At 32.0% G+C, this 24,020-nt stretch overlaps 1 pseudogene; it reads right to left on the bottom strand.

The window, feature by feature from the left end:
• Nucleotides 1-438: 438 nt before the first annotated feature.
• Nucleotides 439-24,020, bottom strand: part of LOC149569126 (casein kinase II subunit beta-1-like) — a 30,322-nt pseudogene continuing 6,740 nt past the window's right edge.

The following is a 24,020-nucleotide window of genomic DNA, read 5'->3' as shown; positions in this document are numbered from 1 at the left end:
CTAGTTCTCGAAGATTTGATGGAACTCCCACCAAAACCAAAGGGAAGGGTTGTGGAAAGGTTGATGATTCAGAGTTACCTCCTTTTACATCACCACAAAAGAATGGATCTATACCATCCTCAACTACAAATTTGAATAATAGAAATAGGTTTGGTTGGGCACAAAGACATGAAACCAATATCACTAATGGAAGGCAGTCTCCACTTCCATAGGGAAATCATAGTGAAATATCTAGAGACAAACTATACATGGGAATAATGGAGGTGACACATGATAAAATTATACCATAAGAATTCAAATGAAAATAAGCTATGGAATAGGCCCCTCATTAAAAGCCATTGGTCACAACCAACTACATTTTACACCTTTATGTATTGCCCATCTTCCCTCTTGTAGATTTTAAACTCGGATGCTTTTATGATATTTCTTTGCAATGGCTCATTTGGCACTTTTGTGGATTTTAAACCCAAATATCTTCAAAACATAACTTTGCACTAGCTTTGATGGCTTTACATGTCCATATGTCATCAAAAAAAGATGTGGAAATGTTGTTCCAAAATATGCCCCATTAGTATCTATCTTAGTTGAGGAAATTATATGGGCATATAACACTATTAGTGATGCATATTTGTATCTCAAAGTACTGATTTTCTCTCAAAAGGAAAATTGTTAAAATACCTCCACATTACAGATTTAGCCAAAAATATGAAAATATTATATATGAAATTAAATGAAAACCCTAACATATAAAATGACCATTTACTCAAGCTATAAATGTATGACTTTTTAAAGACTAAAATTTATGCAAACATGCTTTATTAAGGATACTACCTTGATATTTGGACCTTGGATAGTAAACATCTTCACATTTTGGATAGTAAATTTTTATTATGCTTGTCCATGGAATATCTAACTAGTACACTGGGAGACATGGCTGACCTAGATAGTAAACTCTTGGGCACCTTCCAAAATTAGTACTCTTGTACTTCTCCATTTGTACATGTAATATCAAGAGAAAAAAGAGGATCATATGCAGCTAGCACAAGCACCTAAATCCTATTTAGGTTCAACTGATTTATGGTCGCATCATAACATAGAATTCATCCCCTTGCTTGTTAAAATATAATGGACATGGATCAAACCATAAATCATCTTAGCAGCAAACTCCACCAACTCATTTTTGTTCCTCAGTTAATATATCATCTATAAGAAAAAAATATAGAAGATTTTAGTCATTATTTATTTTGATACTTAAAATTAAACAAATACAAAAGGAGGTGTTGCATATCATTCATATAACTAATTTCATGTTGTAACTTTGCCAAATGCAATGAATTGACTTCATAGAAACATCATGAAAAATGAATGGTATCGAGATTTATTATAATGAAGGAAGAATTAATAAGTTTCCCAGCTCCTACAATGTTGATGAATATTTGGAGTTGTTTCACCTTGATTGGGATGATCAACAAAATGTGCCAAAAGTACCAATTAAGTAGATACTTGGATATGGTTATTGTAATCTTTTTTAACAAGTTACTTCTAAAGTGACTGATATGCCCAACTAGTTTTACATGTAGAAATTTTCAATTCTTCTTCATTATTTCTCTTGCCCTCCCCTTGTCCTGCTACCTATACGCTGCTCTTTTCCAGACCTATTGAGCCTTCACCAAATAGAGATATTTTTTGTACAAATGGGTTCTTGCAGACTAGACTTTATTAGTTGCAATGGTTATTTACTTTTAAAGTGATTTGATATGCCCTTGACTAGTCATACAGGTAGAAATTTGCAACTCTTCCTCATGATTTTTCTCAAACTCCCCTTGTCTTGCTACTGGTCTACTGGCCTTTCCTAGACTTTTTGACCCTTCACCAAATACAAATATTTCTTTTAGAAATGGATTCTCATAGAGTAAACTTTATTAGTTCTTGTGGTTATTCGTAATGCTCAGTTTATTCTCTATATATGTATCTAGCTTTACATGTGCTTTTTGTATTGTAGTAATATGCCCACATGCCACACATGTAGAATCATTCTTGTTTTCTTTTAGATCCCATTTTTTTGCCAATGATAAGTTGATTTTGTTATCAAAATACATGGTACCTTAAAAGAAAGAGTGATATTACATTTACCATATGGAAAAATGTGAGCATCATCCCATTGCTTGATGTCGCCAAACAAGAGATGTGGATATTGCTAACAACTAAGCAACTATATATATTAATATATATGATTTTTCCCTTGTTGATTAAAAAATGGTTTGTGTATGGTTAGGGACTACATGCACTCATTTATGATATTAATACGAGTAGGGAGACTTTTGAATGGGTTAACTTGAAGGAGCCAAATGTTGACAAAGTTGAAGTTTTTGGACTGTCTAGTTGGGTTTTCCATTGTTGTATCACTAATCATGTTTAGACATAAGGTATTAATTAGTGCCTAAGAAGATTTACATGGTTAGGCTAAAAAGTATTAAGTAGTGGTTTGGCTCAAGGTTTCCCTCTTTACTGTGAAGCACTATTATATTTTGGTTTAAGAATAATTAATACAAACATCATAAGGTGCATAATGATTTTCCATATGATCTCCACTGGGTGGTGTTATTTGCATATATGTAGCAAATGGGAAATCAATACCTTACACAACATACTATACCATACAATATCAATTCACTCCCATCTAAAAAAAGCTACCACAAAGTAACAAAAGCTTTTACAACCTAAGCTTTATCATCCCTAGTTCATGTAGTCCACAAGTTAAAGATTGTCTAGATTCCCTCTTTTATTATTGTTTCTCTTTCTTCCATAAATGTTTTTGTAGTCTACTTTTCCTTCCTCTATCCATGGGTTCCTTCCAAACATTTTATCAATGACAACATACATTTCTAATTGTGCCTATGAACTATGACTGACATTCTTCAATTTTGTTAGATGTTGTATTTATTATCATTTCATTCAAGTTGCATTTGTTGCAAATAGTCATTTTATCAGAGTGTGCACTATTCAATCCCAATTAATGATTGTGTTGAGTCCAAATATTTTGCATCCAATCTTTAAAGGGTGGCATAATAGTTTCTTAAAACAAAATCTGATTCTACCTTTACATTAATGATTAGTATTACATCTTGCCTATAAATAATAGATTTGCAAAGATTTTTTAAAATCATTCTCACATATGCTACTAGAATAACATGAGTACTATAATAAGCTGATAACATTTTCTGAATTGCTGCCATGCAAATATTCTTACAAGGTTGAATGGTTTATTTTTGGTGCATGTGACTATTTTTAGTATTTCTTTTATATAAGTGAGTTTTACGTTGTAGGCCTCTCTAGAAAAGAAAAATATTTTATGCCAAGAATTACATATTCATCTAAAGGAGTCATTGTGCTTGTGGAAAAATTTTTTTCCATTAAATGCAAGGTAAATTCTAGTTTTGTACTTGGTACTCATAAGAAGCATTTGTTTGTGACTCCAAATATTCTAATTTCATTTTTTAGTAGTCTTTTCTACTATCTTATGCAACAACATTACTCTTTTCATATTTGGTGTTACAGGGTTGCATTCTCAAAAATGGTAGATGAGGTAGCTATGCTACTTATGTCATAGAATAAAAGCAATGCATAGGCTCAATCCTTGCAAATAAGTTGTTTTGACACAATAATTGATTCTCCAGTACCAAAGGACCTTCACCTCTGCCATCTCCAAGATGCTATTTCAGTTTTCACTTCACGACTCTCAAAAGTGTCATCATAAAGGTTTTCATTGGTTAATTTCCTCTTTTGATTACTAAAGTCTTGAAATTGAACACTGCACCTTAGTTAGTGTGCAGTGTTCAATTTCTTAACTATGTTATATGCATTCCCTTGATCACACTTTTTTATGTATTTCATTAAACTATGGATTATGGTTGATTATTTGATTATGTGCAAATGAATACTGAAAATTAATGGCTATTTTCAGTTGTATGCTTGATATCAAGGTCATTTTTTGTTAATTATCTTAATTTCAAATATAATTATCCAAAGAAAGCTTTTGATTGTATGCTTGTTATCATATACTAGATTCTATTCTAATGTACTTTTATATAGCAATCATATTTTGTAGTTAGATAGATTTGAGTCATCTTCACAACGTTCATCTCTGCAAGTTGAACTTGCCCAATCGGAGGTATTTAAGCACTCCCTTACTTGGAAGGAAGATACTATAGAATATAAATGAAGATGGAAAAAGAGTTAGATTAAGATTAATTTTCTATTTGATTGATAATTCGAATTGGTCTGGCTAGTATTTTATAGGTGAGTTCTTCATTTGGTCTTTGTTATTGAAACTGTGATTATCATGAATTCCAAGCATGGACATGGTTGTTTTACTATTTTCCAGTTTTCTTCATGAATTGCAAATCTTATTGGCATAAATTTATAGAATTATGTAAGGATGTTGCATTATAGATTCACACTATAAACAAAATTTTATCTTTAGTTCCATGTTTGGGAGCCTAGTCATGGAGTAAAATTTTAGACACATGGAGTCACATCTATATCAATCTATCTCATCCATCTTGGGAAGGGAAGAATGAAAAAATACTAAAGGATATTTATATAGAGTTTTTAGTACAATGAGATAGAGATCTTACTATTTTCCAGTTTGCTTCATGAACTTCAAATTTTATTGACTTAAATTTATAAAATTATGTGAGGATGCTACATTGTAGATTGACCATGTAGACAAAATTGTCTTTAAATCCATGTTTGGGAGTCTAGTCTTCAAAGAAAAGCTTAGACATGGAGTCACTTCTTTAAAAATCTATCTGATCCAACTTGGAAAGTGAAGAATGAAAAAAATACTAAGGACATTTATGAAAAATTTCATAGAACAGTGGAAAAGAGATTTTTCTTACAACTATTGTTATAACTATTTTAGTGAAATTTTTTTTATCTCTTTTCTATATAAATTTTATGCCCTATTTGATTTTAGTAAACTTCAAAAGTAGTTGTTCTAGTGCTAAAGTTCTTGTGGGATAAAATGGATAATTTTCATATATAGTGGTGTTCAATTTAGGATACTTTTCTTCTTTAACTTGTGTACTATACTGTACTGTACTTTGAAAATTGACTGCCATGAATATGAAATTCCTTCGTTACTTTGATTATATAATATATCATTATTCATAGTTGAAATAATTACAATAAACTTTGGTAATATCAAGAGTGCATAATGAGGCATGTTACACTTCAATAGTTCTGCTTTTGCTTACATTCTTAGATGCTTTCATTTCAAAGAAGACATGTCCATGTTATATGTCTACATTCTTCTTTGTTCCATGCTATATCAAGAAATGTCTCTTATCCAATCCATTTAATTTGCAACCTTTTAAATCTTTGCAAAGATAAAGTTGGAGTAGGAGAATTTTTCTTCTCAAAGATGTCCTCTGATTGTAAAGTGTCCATTCCATTATCTGTTCAACAAACAAGACATATCTTGTTCAACAAATAATGGAATGGATGCTTTATAGTTAGAGGACACCTTTGAGAAGAAAAATTCTCTTGCTCCAACTTTATCTTTGCATACATTTAAAAGGTTGCAAATTAAATGGCTTGGATAACAAAAAATTGCTTGATACAACATTTTAAAAAATTCTGACCAAACATTGGTGGGAATTTTGATCAATTCTTGATAGTTTTCTACTAAGACTTGGTCAAAATTTCCACCAATTATAAAAAAAAATTGACCAAACATTGGTGGAAATTTCAACCAATTCTTGATAGTTTTCTACCAAGACTTGGTCAAAATTTCCACCAATTATTAAAAAAATTGATCAAACATTGGTGGAAATTTTGACCAATGCTTGATAGTTTTCTACCAAGAATTGGTCAAAATTTCCACCAATTCAAAAAAAAATTCAACCAAACATTGGTGGAATTTTTGACCAACACTGACAAATTAGAGCTAGCAAAAATTTAAAAAATTTGATGAATGTATTGGTTAATATTTTGACCAAACATTGGTTGGTCAAAATTTTGATGAGAAAATTTACCACAAACTACTTAGTCAAAATTTCAACCAACCTATGTCAAAATTTTGACCAATATTCATCAAAAATTGAGTTCAAATTTACTAGCGAAATGATTGTTAGGTCAAGGTTAATCCAAAGGATTTACCATAGACTAATACAATTGTTAGAGAGTAACAAAAGAGCTTTGATATGATACAACTTACAAGTTCTCTTGTAGATTACAAATCTTTGTTTAGTCTTCCATTCTACTTGGCTTTCATACTTTGTAGCTCTGACAACTTGTTCACCCTTCAAGCATTCATCTCCTTAAGCCTTCTTGCTCAACATGCCATTGTAAATTCTTCTCTTGGGTTACTTGATGAAGTAAAATAATTAACTTCTTCTCTTCCTAAGGTTCTTGCACACGACTACTTTTCTTCATGTCCACACATTCCTATAAATAGGAAATTAGGATATTTTCCCACTCATTTTCTATCATCCAATTTATGGTTTGGATGGATTTGGTAGAATATAATGTATCTACCCCATATCTTATGTCTCTTCTAGAAACTTCTCCTAGTCCATTTGAATTCTCTTAAAAATGGTTTACATCAATTTCTATGCCACTGGATCATCAACCTTATCTTCCTCCTTGTTCACAAGTTTCAAGAAAATAAACTTGTTGGCTTAGATTCAATGAATCTTTGATCTATAACATAATATAACAACTCAACATCATCATCCTTCTAATGCTCGACACATACTGTGTTGCTCAACATCAACTAAACTTTACTCAACATCAACTATCTTGCTTGACATCCACTATAATTTTCTTTTGCTCGACTCCAACTAACTTTCTACTTGGCTTGTACTAAATTTTCTTAGCACCTATTTTCCACTCAATCAAGCTTGGTAGACAAACTTTGTGTAACTTGTTCTTCTAAAATTTCTAAGTGTAGCTAGCATTTGTAACCTTAAGTAGATTATAAATTCATCATGTCATTACTATCTTAACTGATCCTTGTACTTTATTGCATAATCATAACTCAACCTTTCCTCTAGGTGCTTTTGTTACATCTTGTTGATCAAATCCTCTTCACCAATCAACTAAATAATTTTACTTGAACCTTATAAGCAGTTGCCTTACCAATAAATAGTAGGTTTCACATCGATGAGAAAACAATGATTGAAACACATAGTATTTTTCAACAATCTCCCTCTTTCAATAATCTCTCTCAACAATGATATTTTGAATCAAATTTCAACTCATAGAGGGGTTATATGAGTGGCTAGTAATTCCATCTTGGCTTACAAATGCACCTAGTTCCTTTATGAGGGTGATGAATGAGGTTCTAAAGGACTATATAGGAGTCTTTGTGGTAGCTTACTTTGATGATATCCTTATCTTTAGTAAAACAAAGGAGGAACACATGAAGCAGCTAGAACTTGTGTTGAAGAAACTCCAAGAGGAGAAGTTCACCATAAACCTTCAGAAGAGTGAGTTTATAAAACAAGAACTACTCTATCTAGGATTTGTAGTATCACAAGGTAACTTGAAGATGGAAAAGAGTAAGGTTGAGCCATTTTAAGTTTTCCTACTCCTAAGATAGGGACTGAATTCACAAGCTTTCATGGGTTGGATTGGTTATATTAGAAGTATATAAGAAGATTTAGTGAAATTTGTGGACTAGCTCTTAACATCATAAAAGGAGGAATCAAGACAAAGTTTGTGTGGACCAAGGAAGCCAATAAAAGTTTTGAGAGATTGAAGAAGGAAGTGGTTGCCAAACCTACACTAGTGATGCCAAGTTTTGATAAGCCATTCATAGTGAAATGTGATGCAAGTAACATTGCAGTGGGTATAGTCTTAAGCAAAGAAGATAGGCCAGTGGCATTCTTTAGTAAGAGGTTGAATGATGACAAGTATAGGTACTCATCCTATGATCTAGATGTATATGATTTATTTCAAGCCCTTAAGAAGTGGATGCACTTCCTATTGCCTAAGGAGTTTGTAGTTTACAATAATTACCAAGCCCTAAGTTACATCAACACTCAAGATAAGCTAAGTTTGAGGCATATCAAGTGGATGGAATTAATACAGTCTTACACCTTCACCATTAAGCACAAGAAGGGAGTCAATAATAAGGTTGTAGATACACTTATTAGGAGGTTTCTCACTATCAAAGAAATATAATTGCAGAGCATTGGGGTTGAGGAATTCAAGAACCTCTACAAAGGAGATGTAGACTTCTTAGAGATCCACAAGGTATGCACTTAATTTTATAATCATTTTCATAGTGAATATGGTAACTACACATTAGAAAATAGGTTACTATTTAAGGGAAAGTAGTTGTGTGTTCCAAGTGGCTCTATGAGGGATAATTTCATTCAAGAAAAATACAATGGGAGTTTGAGTGGGCACTTTGGTTTGAACAAGACCCTAAACTTAGTAGAAAGGTTCTACTATTGGCCTAAGATGTAGAATGATGTAAGGAAATATGTGGAGTAGTGTGGAGTATGTCAGAAGGAAAAGGAGAAACCGTCAAATGAAGGTCTCTATTATCCATTTTCCATCCTAGATAGGCCTTGGGAGTGCATCAACATGGATTTTGTAGTGGGGTTACCTATGACACCAATTGGCTTGGATAGTGTCCTTGTGGTAGTGGATATATTGATTAAGATGAGTCAATTCATCCCATCCAAAACAACACATGATGCTAGTCACATTTCTAACCTTTTCTTCAAAGAGATAGTAACGATACATTGGCTTCCATTAATCATAATTGTAGATAGAGATGTGAAGTTCATGGGACACATCTGGACGACCCTTTGGAGGAGGCTAGAAACCAACATCTCCCATAGCTCTTCATATCATCCCCAAACTGATCGGTAGATAGATGTAATTAATAGGGTACTCATTAACCTATTGAGATTTTTGAATAAGGAGTATGGACAAGGATGCAAAAAAGTCATCCCTTAAGTAGAATTTGGCTTTAATGATAGTACAAACATGACTACTAGCAAGAGCCCATTTTAAGTGGTGTATGGATTACATCCAAGAGGAGTCCTTGAGCTTAGAGACTTTAAGGGATATGAAGGGATCAATGGCCATAATGATGAATTTTCTCAATCAATGAGAGAGGTACATGAGAAAGTAAAGAAGACCCTAATGGAGACCAATTAAAAGTTTAAAGCTAAGAGAGATGAAGGGAGAAGAGATCTACAATTTGAGGTAGGTGATCTAGTGATGCTATTCTTGAACAAGGCTAGACTACAAAAGTGTATACCAAGTAATTTAAAAATGAAAAGGATTGGACTGTGTAAAGTGTTGGCTAAATATGGTCAAAATTCCTATAAGGTGGAATTACAAAAATGAGATGTTCATCTCTCCTATCTTCAACATAAAGGACTTGATCAATTATAAAGGACTGAAGATGAATGGAAAATAGTAAAATATTGAGGCAAGTAAGGATGTGGAAGAACTCAAGGTACCTAATTAGATAAAACAACAAGTTGACAAGATTCTAGATTCAAGAGTGAAGAAGAAGACTAGAAACAAGACATATATGGAGCACCTATTGAAATGTAGACACCAACCAAAGTCAAAGGCTACTTGGATAGCAAAAGGAAACTTCAAAAAGTATGATATCAACAAGGATCTATTAACACCACAACTTCCTTAACTTCCTTGTTGCAGCGGAGAATGGTGTAGAAGCACCTTAGGGTCTTCTTGGGAGATCTTTACGATTTTGAATTTTAGGTGGTTCTAGCCAACCACTAAGGTAAAATGAAGTTCCAAGGTTCATTTGGTGTGTGGGTTGAGATAATGATGTTAAGATTTTTGTTATTTGTGCATTCAATTTGGGCTCTAGAGTCAAAGTTCTAGGAAAGTCAATAAAAGGGTCAAAGGTGGACCAAAATACCAAAATGGAGTGGAACTTATGATTTTGATGTTTTCAAGATGTTTGGGATCCAATTATTTGATTCTAGCTTGAGACATGCAAGTTAGGCGAGGGAATTGCTGAATGAGCAAAAATTACAAAAGGTGCTCATAACAACCTTGCAACTTTGCAACTTTGTAAAGTTGTCATGACAACATTTCCTAAAAACTAGGAAATTTCCTCAATAGTGTTCTAAGCCCTACCTAAGGTTCCAAGAATGTGGTAATATTGTGTATAATGTTAAAAATACCCTAGCTGACAATTGAGAGTGTTATTTGGAAAGAACAAGATCTAACTATATTTTCATAATTGAGCCTTCATCTAGTCATGACATGGATTGAAAGGACTGAAATAATACTTTGAGACTCTAATTTGTGTTTTTTAATTTCCTTTTGTGGCATTTTCTTAGTTTTTTTTGTACAACTAGTTATCTTTTTGTTAATTCCTTATGTTTCACTAGTTCATTGCTTGGTTCAGAGCTAGTTCACTGCCTACTTTAGAGCCAGACTTGTAAATATGTGCCCCACTTGAACTCCCATGGTTGAACTTTCATGGCCTTTTTCAATAAATTAGGGGACTCTATATATAGTGTAAATAGGGTTTGTGGAGTCATGATTTGTAAAGGATCTAAATTTACCATCAAGCCCTAGGTGAGTGCTAAGGTATTCTAGCTAGAAGTTTACACAATACAATAACAAGAAAGCTTGCAAGATTGATTAGTTTGTGCCAAATGATGGTAAAAATGAGAAAGGGAATGTTTCCTTGGTGTAGAATATAAGGAGGAGTAAATAAGAGTTTAATAGAGCATCTAAAAGAATCCAAGAACCTAGACTGGTTCACATGCCCTAGAAACCCTCACAAATAGGGGTTTGGTGAAAGTCCTATGTATGGACAATATGGGAGACTAAGACATAGGAAATCTTGAAGCATAGGGAAATATTAGGAAGAATCCCTAACCAAGTTAGGGTTTGGTTTGGAGAAGTTGGGAGATATCCCAAGAAAACTCAATTTGGGAGGCCTAATTAGGGGCAAAAAGGCTATAAGGCCTAAAACTAGCAAAATAAGAACTTGATAGAAAACCTAAGAAAGAATCTATTAGAATGGGTTAGAATGGATTGAAAAAAGGTAATGAATAGGTTGAATACCTAATCATAGCTTGAAAGATAGTTTGGCAAGGAAAATTTCTAATTGAGCCCATGAGTGCATAGTTGGAATTTGAGGCATAATTTAGTGTTTGAAGTTGGTGGAAAGTTATGTAAGGAGTTAGGGATTCTATAAGTTATCTTTGAGTAAGGTAGTGAAGGATAGCCTAATAAGACCAAATAATAGGTCTTATAAAGTGCTAGAGGCTCTGAGAGTGTGGACTCCCCACCACTAGTTAATTATGGTCTTTTTTCTATTTTCATGATCTAACTCATCAGGTTCAATGTATCTTCCAATATTCTTATTTTCTAGAAAGTTCTTTTCTAATTATTTCCTTAGTTATAATACCTTATCCTCTCCTTGAATTAAGTGATCCAACTCATCAATCTTATCTTCAACATGGTTTCCATATCCCAAGAAATCAACTAAGTCAGTCACGATTCCTTGAACACAGTCAAATACTATTACTTGGCTATATCTAAGTTCTAGCACTTGGCTGTCATCGAATTGCTTAGTTACTGTAGAGTTGACATCAGCACTATCACTCGGTTGATAGTGAAGCTTGTGCAACACTAAATTTACATGGCTTGTACTATGGCTTAGTTAACACTATCATCACTCAACATTCCTTAATATTTTACTCTATTGCTTGGTCAAGATTTACATAGGTAATATATCTTGACTTGTATTGGAAAGTCTAACTAATCAAATGTCCATTGTAACTTTCTTTTCATAAATCAACCTTTCCTTTAGGTGATTTTATTGTGGGAGAAATCCAAAATCCTTTTTATCAATCAAACAAACATGACATTTGGATTAGATAGAAACATGTCTCATCAACAAATTTTGACATAAATGAAAAAAAAAGAATTGTTCTAACTATAGTTTCCAATAATCTTCCTCTTTGGCATTGATGGCATCATCTCAATACATCTTACGATATTACTTTCAATAAATAAAATTTTTTGCATTATAGGAATACAATCTCCCTCTTTGCTATCATGCAATCCAAAAAAATTCACTAACATGAGTGAACAATATCCTTAGTTTCATTTTGATTCTCATCTCTGCAATTTCAAAAACTTTTCCTCTTTCATTATTCTCTCCCTTTGAGGTATATCTCATTATTTGGTAATTTTCTCCCATTTTGGTTATTCCTTGTTTGGTAATTCTCCCCCTCTTTGACAACAATGCCAAAGATACTAGCTCTTATTAGCTTCATATACTTATACATCTTGATCATGTTAATATTTGTATCTCTAGATGATTTTTTAATCTATTTATGATTGATCTATTATGTTGGTCTTATTCTTAACTTTACTACCTTAGGCATATCCTCAAGTATAACTGCTTACATCAATCTGTATGATATTCTAATTAGCACATTTGATGCAATGCACCATTTCTCCTTAAGTTGCTTTGCTCAGGGTAATCACCCCTAACTTTCCTCTCAGATATTCATGAGCATCCTTAGGTAAGGCTTTAGTTAATATGTATGTAATTTTTTCTTTGATGTGCACATATTCTAACTTCACTTCTTTGTCTTTAACTAGCTCTCTCAAGTAGTGATACGTAATAGCAATGCACTTGGTCTTAGTGTGCATCACTAGATACTTTGATATGTTGATAGGACTTGTGTAATCAAAATAGATAACCACTACATGTGTAATTTCTAATTTCATTCATTTTAGCAATTTATTGATATAGATAATATTTGAGTAGTTCAATGTAATAGCCACATATTTAGTTTCAACTATTGATTGGGAAATGCAGTTATGTTTCTTGCTTGTCCATGAAACCAATCTCTTTCCTAGAAATAATGCACCACCACTAGTACTTTTTTTATCATCTATATTTCCTGCCCAATCAAAACCAATGAGTAGATTTATTTCACACCTATCACTTCTCTTGGAATATAATCCATAGTCTTCTATACCTTTCAGAAATCTCAATATCCTTTTCACTAGCATCATGTAATTCTCCTATAGATTTTCTAAAAATCTAGCAACTATCCCAACAACTAATAGAAAATTAGGTCTACTATAAATTATATATTGCCATTTTCCAACCATTGATATGTATAGTGTCTGGTTCACATCAATAGATTCATCATTCTTAGATAGATTATATCATTAGTGATACAAGAGCATCTTGGGTGTAAGAGAAGTATTGCATCAACCAAAATATTTCATTTCAGTTGTTTCAGTAAGGGTTGTCTTAATGTAGAGTTGCTGACTGTGGAAGCTTGCTAGTTAGTAAGTTAGTCATATGAGCTCAAAATGTCCTAATTTTAGAGGTGGGTATTCATCTTAGATATATCAGCCTATCAGTTGAGGTTCAATGCCATATCATACATATTCATGGATTTACTGCTGATTTTTGGTTTGTAATTTTTGTATATAAACTTTAGGCTCATCATTGAAGGCCTAAAAGTGCCCAAATGAGGCACAAAAACTCAATATATGGGCACTTGTGTAGATATGAGCCTGTAGATTATTAGCTAAGGTTTTTTAAAATTGGCTATAATAGCCAATCAAAGCAACAATATTCCAAAGTTGGGCCAACTAAAACATCCAAAATAATTATCAAAAATGTATTTGGAAAACTTTATATGTATTGTTAGAGTCTGTCAGCCCTAGGTATTAAGTTTGAGTGTCTAAAACCTTCTCGGGAGACATAAATTGCCTATTTAAGAAATGCCCAGACATTGTCTATGATAGCTCTAGGTGATAGTTCACAACTTTGTATTGCAAATTAATGTAATGAAGGTGATCATGTGGGTTAGCATATTCTAATTATGAATTCTATAAATCTACATTTGCAATGATAATAAGAAGCCCATAATTTGTTCTTGCAATTATTGTTGCTTCTTTGTTTTTATTATGTGTTTATGGCATTAAGGGGAGCACCCTTCATCATGTAGACATAGGCGTGCTCCTTGGTCTTGAATCTTCCATTCCAAATTTTTTTAGTATCTTCTTGATATATTTGGGTCAAGTAATAAAAATACCAAACTTCATTTGCTATACTTACATTCCAACAAAGAATTTGATTTCTCCAAACATTGACATCTTAATTTCTTTCTTCATTTCATAAACAAATGATTTGCAAACTACTTCTTTTTCTCCAAATATAATATCATCAATAATAATTTTAGATAAAAATACTTCATTATTCTTACGAGTCTTCAAGAATAGACTAATATTATCATTTTTCCTTTCAAAACCAATCTTTACTAAGTAAATATGTAGTCTTTCATAACATGCTCTTGGGGCTTATTTCAATCCATATAGGCTTTGTTTAGTTTGCATACCATATTCTTCTTGTCTAGACGTACAAATCCTCTAGGTTGTCCTATGTACACCTCTTCCTCAATATACCATTTAAAAATTTAGATTTGACATCCATTTGATATACCTTGAAATTTTTGTAGGCTAAATATGCAAGTATAATTTTGACTCCTTCTAGTCTTGCAACAGGAGAAAAAGTTTCTCCATAGTCAACTCCTTCTTTTGCATCTCCTTTGCATACTAATCTTGCCTTGTTCCATGTTACTTCACCATTTTCATTTATCTTATTTTTGAAAATCCACTTTGTTCCATTAACATTTTGTTTCCTTTGGTCTTGGTACAAGGGTCTAAGTATTTTTCTTCTCAATCCATTCACTTTCTTCATTCATTTCCTACATCCAATCTTCATTTTCTAAGACATCTTTTACTAATTTGGGCTCGAATTCAAATAGTAAGAATGCACCATATTTGAATCATTTTTTGTCATAAGACTTGGTTCAATATCACCAACGATTTGTTCAAGTTTGTGATGTCTTCTTACAAACCTGGCTACCATAGGTGGTTTCCTTCTTTGTTATTGAATAGGTTCATCTTGAAAGATAATATTAGGCTCATTAGTTATTTTTTCTTCAAGTTCTTTTTCTAGTTCAACATGCTTGGCATTGACTATTTGATGTTCAAAATTTCCTATCTATGGCTAGACATCATCTATCTATTACTTGGAACCCATTATCTATTGTTTGACAATGTGTTGTTGCACCTCATCATTCCTTGTCTGCTGAGGAACTATAGTTTTTTTGTTTATTCAATTTGAGTTCTTGGAGAATTATCATCCACATAGATAAATGAGTTGTAATCTTCAGGTTCTTCCTTACATGGAATATCATTTCTTTCGATAGATTCATCAACTTTCACATTTTCACTTTTCACAACTTTTTTAGTATTAGAATTTAAACACTTATAAGATTTACTCTTAATGGAATATCCTAGGAATATACCTTCGTCACTCTTCGCATCAAGTTTTCACTTCCTATTACCTTTGAATCTGTAACACTTTCTTCCAAAGATCTTGAAAAATTTCATGTTAGGAGCATATCCATACCATAGTTCAAAAGGTGTAGCATTTGTACCTTTCTTGACTTGTACTTTGTTTACTGTATAGACAACAATGCTAATAGATTCTCTCCAATATGTTTGTGATATATTATTCTACATCATTAATGTTCTTGCATAATCTATTATTGATCTATTTCTTCTTTTAGCTATCCCATTCTGAGGAGGGTTGTTGGCGTTGACATCTGTCTTTTAATTCCTCTATCATTGTAGAATGTATTAAACTCACTAGAATTAAATTCACTACCTCTGTCAAATCTCAAATACTTCTTACTCTTCCCTATTTCTTTTTCAACTCTGGCCAAATACCACTTAGACAACTAAAAAGCATAAAATTTAGCTTTAAGAAACATCATCGTCATCATCCTAGAGTATTCATCAACAAATAGAATGAAATTCTTATCTCCATAATAGCTTTGAACATCAATAGGTCCACATAGGTCAGTATGAACTAATTCTAGAATATCACTATATGTGTTTGTTTTGCTTTTGAAACTATACTTGGTCATTTTTCCCAATTAACATTGTTTACACAACATCTTCAAGCTTCTTTAATTTAGGCAACCCTCTTACTTTCTTTGTTTTACTAATGTTTATCAAATTGTCAAAATTCACATGACATAACCTTTTGTGCCATAACCAAACATCTTCTTTTTGTGCAAAAAAACCATGTCTCATTAGATAAATCTAGATAGAACAAGTTACCTCTTGTCTGATCACCACATCCAATTAGCTTACCATCAACATCATATTACTTGGCCTTTCTATGATGGAATTAAACTCTGTATCTTGATTTATTTAACTATGAAACACTCAACATATTATAGTTAAGTCCTTCCACCCATTAAACATTACTACACTTGGTTGTGTTAGTCTATTGAATAACACCTTTATCTTTCACAACACATGGAATATCATTACCAAATTTAACACATCCAACTTTGTACATGGTTCAATATCATCAAATTATTTTTTATCACCAATCATATGATTACAACAAGCACTATCAATTATCCATTTCTCACTTTTATTCAGATAAGAAATTAATGCAATTTTCTCATCTTCATCATAATCTTCTTTCATAGCAACATATACAACTTCATCATAATTAATTTTAGATTCAACATCAGTTTCTTCTTCAACAATATAATAAGAATTATTACCTTTTTCATCCTTTTTCTTCTTGTAATCTCGGTCATCCCTCCTTCCCTTATACTTTCTTTCATTTTTTTCATCCCTATCTTCTCTATTAGGACATCTAGCAACAATATGACATCCAACCTTGTTGCATGGAAAATAAGAAATAGGTAAAATTTACCTTTGCCTCTTCCTAATATTTTTGCAATAAGTGCTTCAAGTTCATCAAGCTCATCATCAAAACTGTCACTATCACTCTTCACATACTTGCCTTTTCTCTTTCTAAGAACCAATTGTGACTTAAAAGAAGATTCACTAGTAGTAGGTGTGTAGTTATCAAAGTTAGACATCTCAAAAGTAGTAAGTCTACCAACTATGCCTTCTAAAGTCAAAGTATTGCATAGAGTGCATCTCTATCCTTGTATTCTAGAAACCCTAATGACATATATAGGAAGTAGAGTCCTCAATACCTTTCTTATCACCATTTCATCTCTGATCTTTCTATTTGCACCTCAAATAGTATTGATAACTTCTTTGACTCTTGTGTAGTATTTCATTATATTCTCACCTTCCATCATTCTCATTTCATGAAATTTTCCACTTAGGCTATCTTGCTTGGCTATGAGGACATTTTCATCTCCTCCATATATGGTTTTTAGTTCAAATGTCCCATATCTTCTTTGCACTATCATATTATTTTATATCATGAAACTCAACATAGCTTAGGGTTGAGGCAATATCCAACATTGTTTGATTGTATTCTTTCTTTTGCTTCAGTTGTTTAGCTATTAGAGGAGTAATAGCTATTTTCACATTCTCATAGTCCAGAAATTTTATAACAACATCACCGATACTGGATATATGTAGCCTCATCAATGTTTTCCATGTAGGAAAGTTCTCCTTGTTCAACTTAGGTACCTCCCTTTTGTGAGTCACGATCTTTACCTTCAAGAACCTTCCTACTTCTCTTTATAAGCATAAGGCTCTAATACCAATTGTTGTGGGGGGGGGGGGGTTTGAATCAGTTGCTCAAGGTCCATAAGTTCCACTTGAACAATCAAACATTAAACATCATATGCTCTATTAATCTTGTTGTAGCTCAGTCTCTACTATGTACTGATAAATAAAATTACTAGTAGTTCACTTTCCTATTATAACATACTTTACTAAATGTAAACATGTAAATACAAAACACCATAAAAAATTCAACACAAGTTGGACACTGGAATTTTACATGGAAACCCAATTTGTGAAAAACTAGCAACAATATGTCACCACTTTTTCACCCTTTCAAAGTTAGCTCTATTAGGAGAAAACCCTATTAAAGGTTACAATACACACTATTAAATGTGATCTGGTTAGAGGATTTAATCACCCTATTAGGAGTGGCCTTGCTATAAGGCTTTGATCATTCCATTTAGAATGTCACCTTGCCAAATGATTTACATAGACTATTAAGTCCTTCAATAACTGTTAGATCAACCTGTGATTAAAAGAATTTCAATACAAATTGTTCACAATTATCTGAAAGAAAGTAATAGGTTTTGATCTGTATGATTACAACTCACTTTGGAGTTTTAGATCACTATTTGGTTCATGTGGTGATTCTCTGATAAGTTCCCCCTTGTCACCTTTGTCCTTTACTCACTTGGCAACCCTTCAAGAAGTCAATCTTCTCCACATCAAATTTAAGTCTTCTATTCAAGTTCATTTATCAACTTTCAACAACATCTACACAAGAATTTATTTGTCTTGCTTCACTCTCACACTCTCACTTTTTCTCATTGACTCTATGCCTCCTTAAATAGGTATAATGATCTTTTTTCATTTTAATGATCACCATAGATCTTAGGGTTTTACAATCTAATTCATCAAGTTCAGTGTATCTACCCATCTTCTTCTTTTCTAGTAACTTATCTTTGACTTATTCCATTGGGTATAGTACCTAATACTCTACTTTAATTAAATGTTCCAACCCATCAATCTTATCTTCAACACATTTTCCATATCCCAAGAAATCAATTGATCAGTTGAAAATCATGATTCCTCAAAATGCATTCAAAATAATGTTACTCAACCATAACTAAGTTCTGGCACTTGGTTACCACTAAATTGGTTGGTCATTATATATCTTGCCATCAACACTATCACTTGGTTGATACAGATGATTGGTCAACACTAAATTTACTTAACTTTTACTGTGGCTTGGTTGACACTAGCATCACTCAACATTACTTAATATTTTACTCTATTGCTTGGTCAAGATTTACATAAGTGATATATCTTAAAATGTACTAAAAATATTTGAACATCAACATGATATAAACAAATCACTTTATCTTATCAAATTCTAACTAGTTAAATATTCATTGTAACTTTCTTTCATAACTCAACTTTTCCTCTAGGTTCTTTTGTTATGAGAAAACTCTCAAATCCACTTCATCAATCAAATAGATATGACATTTAGATTAGATAGCAACATGTCTCATTAGTAGGTTTTAACACCAATGACAAAGCAACAATTGTTCCAATTGTAGTTTCCAACAATATCTCTAGTTTTTTAGTTGGAAAGGCACAAAGGTCCTAACAGTATGTCTATTAATCAAAGCATATTTTATTTTGATAATCTACATGGTAACTCCAAGTATTTTAGTAAAAGGGTTAATAATTTTCTTTAGAGGGAAATAATTATTAGAAAATTCCTAAAGGGAGGTGAATTTATTTATTTATTTGAGCTTTAAAGATTCTTTAGGATGATATAAGATTATGTTCCTAACATATTTTCATCTACATTATTTACATTGATCAAAGTGATCAAGTTTAGTGAACTTGAAGAGAAGATTTTTTCTTGTATGTCAACATACTAAATGAATATTGTGAAATGGACCTTATGAGTAATTAGTATTTTTTTTTCATGGTTATAGTTAGTATCTTGAGATGTTTGAAATAATGTTTAGGCAAGAGCCTACAATACAATGGTAACTTGTGAGCCTCTCATGTGGGAGGTCTTGGGTTTGAATTTCCTTAACACATAAAATAATTATTACAATAAATAATAACAGTTAATCTAAGCTTCAACCGCTTATCAATTTTTTTTAAAAATCTTGAGGTGTTTGAAATGAATAAAAGATATGTTTGGAAAGTTCTTAGTGATCATGACATTTCATTTTGAAGATGGGACATAGATATTTTAAGATTCAGTTTCTTTGACCTAGTTCTTGTTAAATGTGATGAAGAAGGGTTTGAATCTTTATATGGTGTATAGGAGATTTTTTATGCAAATGTTAGGGGTTTTCTTTAATATTTTTTTTTTTTAAAGGCTGAAATCATTGTCTACATGTGGTTGAAAGAATTACGACAAGAGATCTAACTACACCTAGAGGTGACTAAACTAGGAATCATGAGATGCTGATAGTAATTTATTATATGTATAGATTATGATTTGTATTGTGGTTGCAAATATGTCAGAATTACTTGGATGAATACCTAAGTTTATTGAATAGTGCATATTAGGTAGTGTTCTTGAATGCTTACACATTCTCCTTACCACCATAAATCATACTTATAGCAAGGTAGTAGACAAATTATAGGTATTAATACCAATTTGGTTTTAAACCTATTTAGGTTTGCATGATAAAAATATTTTTTCTAGGTGGTATTTTCTTTCTTACCAATTTATGTTTACATGTTTTACTTAATGTATATCATTAACAAAGAACAAGAAAATGTCTACACTCCTAACTCCAAGAATGGGAGGTTGTCATTCTAGGAATGATTGGGGTATTTTAGAAATTCTATAATTAATTTATCATCGGTAGTCATGGGTGATTTTAACCCCCCCACCCCCTTGAATGAAAATGATAAATTGGGGGCATTTTTTGGTAATTGCACCAAGGCAATGTACAAAAAGGAGGTATAAGTGGACAAATTTTTCCTAAAATTAGGTAACCCTAAACTTGGATGAGATGTTTGACGGTCATCCACTCAAAATGACAAGATGTGTACAAAAGATATAAATTGTAGTACTTTGAATCTTCTTTCTAAAATACTAGAGTTTTTAAAAAAATGGATATGATAAGGTGGGTCAAGATTGCAGACACGAAGAAATAGTTCCTGATTTTTTTAGAAAATAAAACATAGCTATTTTTGTGTGCAACACAAAACACCTATTTATTTTTCAAATCCCTTTGGTACGATGATAGTTAAGAGTGATATCTAGAAGTTGTGTATTTTTGTGTAATTTTCTGATTAGTATTTTTAATTATGAATTATTGAAGCGACTTCATACTAAAATTCAACTGCTTGTTTGTGTGTGAAGCATAACTTGCATCAAAATAATAATAATAATATTTTTTTAAGTTTATAGAATAGAGTGTAGAAAAAATATTTATGTAATTTATTTTGCATTTGTTTAAGTATATTAAAAGTTATTAAAAAAAAGTTAGACATATGTCTATGAGGACTAAAAAGATAGTGGTAAAACTAATTAATGTTTACAATGATAATGTCAAGTCAACAAAAAAAAATTACATATTCAGAAAGGTAAGAAGATGTGTCATATTATTGTTGTGATTTCAGAGATACCCACCTTATTGTTTGGAAACCCAATGAAGGAAAATACATGAATTTATCTTCGAAGATGAAAAAATGTTCAAAGGATTGAAATTGGAAGGAAAATGAACTCCCAAGCCTTTGCGTCAACTCCCAATGCCAATTCCAAACCATGGCTAGACTGAGTTTTATGTTTTCAAATAACCCGATTGGGTTATTAAAGCCATAATGTGTTGCACTTATTAAGGAACCCAATTTAGTTTAAATGAGAAATAACACAATCAATTTTAAATGAGAAATAACTTGATTGGGTTTTAAATGAGACAAAACCTGATCAGAATAATAATGAGCGAATGGAAAATATATTGTATTCACATAACCTTTCGGGTTACTATGATAGCAATAACTTGACCAGGTTATGTCCATTAGAAATAAACTATATATTTATAAATATATACCCAAATTAATATATAATTAAATTATACAGCTAAATTCATTTATAATTAAATATGTTTAATCTATTATTTTATATACAATCATATGTATATGTATACATATATTCATAATCTGTGTCTGTGTAGACTGATCTATCCCCTTACCCCCCTCTCTCTCTCCTAACCTCTATATCTATCTTTATCTAACTATCAAACTCCTAACCTTTGTATTTATCTTTATCTAACTCCTAAACCCCCTCTCTCTTATTGACCCCTAATTCCTAATGCCTCCCTCTCTCTCAGATATTTTTGTATAATAGTTCTACATACCTTCATCAAGTTTTCTAAAAACTAGCTAGGTTATGACATCCTAATAAAGATGTAGTCATGACTCAATAACCTGATCAAGATATTGAAAAAGGTAATTAAAAGAGCATGTCAATGGTTATTATTTTATTTCATTGTGGCCCAAGAGATTGTATCACTGTTTCAAATATCTTCTTGACTAGGTATGCAAATATTTAATCTATTTTTCTTGGGAATGTTGAATTTGGTCCTTTTTGCCCTAGGTTGAAGCATCAACATATTTTGAGCATGTAATTGGCCTAGTTGAACTAGGTACTAAGTTATCAATTTAATACTTGGTTAAAATATATTAATTTAAATTTGGGCATTAACTTATTGTTCCATATAATGCAGGTAATGTATATGTAGTTATTGCATATGAGAATAATGATGAAGGTATTGATTACTTTCTATGTTAGTGTATTGAGGCCATTAATAAATTGATAGCTAAAGTCCTTGATGGTGAGGGTATTGAGTACCCAATAGGATGTCATTGACACATACATATGGCTTAGAAGGTAGTATATTTTTGTTTGGTGGCATAAAGACCTCTTTAAGTCAGTCTATCATGTTTAATGTATCAATTTTGACGTTAAATTATCTCTATAATTAAATGTAGGCACCATATCAAGAATTCTAGCATGTGGTAGTTAAAAGATTTTGAGACATAGACATATTCTTCATTACTTTAACCTTATTATGGCAACAAATATTCAATTGATATTGTATCACTATAGACCTCTTAAAAAGAAGTTGTGGAAAGTTCATGAGTTTGATTACAAGGAAAAACTTGATATAATAAGGGTTAGAGTTGATCCACAAGGTTACCTTCATTGATTATGTAATACCCCACCCAGAGATCCTTGGAACAATGATTCAATAGAAGCCAATATATATATATATACAAGTATGAATGCACATGGAAACATCATAGAAAGATCACAAGGATCACAATGGAAGACTTAACCATAATCTCAACAACCAAAAAATCTCAAAATGCCACTACCAAACTAATATGCTCAAACAAAAAATGAAATCCAAAGACAACAACATAGCTCAAAATCTCAAATCTATCGAAGCATAGAAATACATAAAATCCAAAAGGGTACTCAAATCACAAAAATGTATTCTTTAGAAAATAGCAAAGGTAACCCTTATTTTCAGTGTGAGAGAATCCAACCTACAATTTTACATAAGAAAGTGCAATAAGCCACTCAAGGATCTACATTTTGTATGAATAAACCATTGGTCCAACAAGAAAAATACACTGCACTAGTGCTGAGTTTTGTGTGAAGAAATATAAGGAAGGGCACAAAGAAATGCAACATGCCATGTGAGAAAATGCTAAGTCTCTTGTAGGAGACTGTACAATCTTGTGTAAGAGAGAGTACATTCTTGTGCAAGGATTCACAAAAACACAAAAGAAAAACATAAGAGAAGAAGATAGGGAAAAAAATTCCGCGAGGCTTAGACACCTAAACACAATGACATCAAGATAGAAACTACATCTAACCATCTAACACATAGCAAAAATGGAAAGGCATTGAAAGCAACATCACAATGAATGAACATAACAAAACTCATGCATAGTTACTCCCAACCAAAGTAGCATCATGAAACCTTGAAGGTCCTAGCCATCCACCATGCATAACATCCCAATCTACCAACTAGATAGTTGAGGTATTCTTATGAGGATGTCACTACTAAAATGTAATAACATCATAAGAATAGGAAATCTAATATGCTAAACCAATAGGCAATAGATACTCCAACTAAGAAAATCACATTATCTAATCATAAGCTAAACATCATAATATAGGAATGCATCAAATAACTAACATCATCTAAACATGATATCCAAGCATTCCAATAAAAATATAAATCATAAGGAAACATAATCTAGATAAATTGAAATACCAAATGAAAATCAAGTATTGGTTGCACTAGAACAACAAACCATCTCTGTTCACCATTCCCTAGTAGTAGTATAGGTATTTATGCCTCCCAACCAAGTGAAACCTATAGGTTCACTCTAGCCATGCTGATGTAGATAATGATCCAACATCAAAC

Source organism: Cupressus sempervirens, chromosome 3, assembly GCF_028749045.1.
Source record: "Cupressus sempervirens isolate cs-2001-9-10 chromosome 3, ASM2874904v1, whole genome shotgun sequence".
In the NCBI taxonomy this organism is placed as follows: domain Eukaryota; kingdom Viridiplantae; phylum Streptophyta; class Pinopsida; order Cupressales; family Cupressaceae; genus Cupressus; species Cupressus sempervirens.
This window is presented reverse-complemented; position numbering and strand designations above follow the sequence as displayed.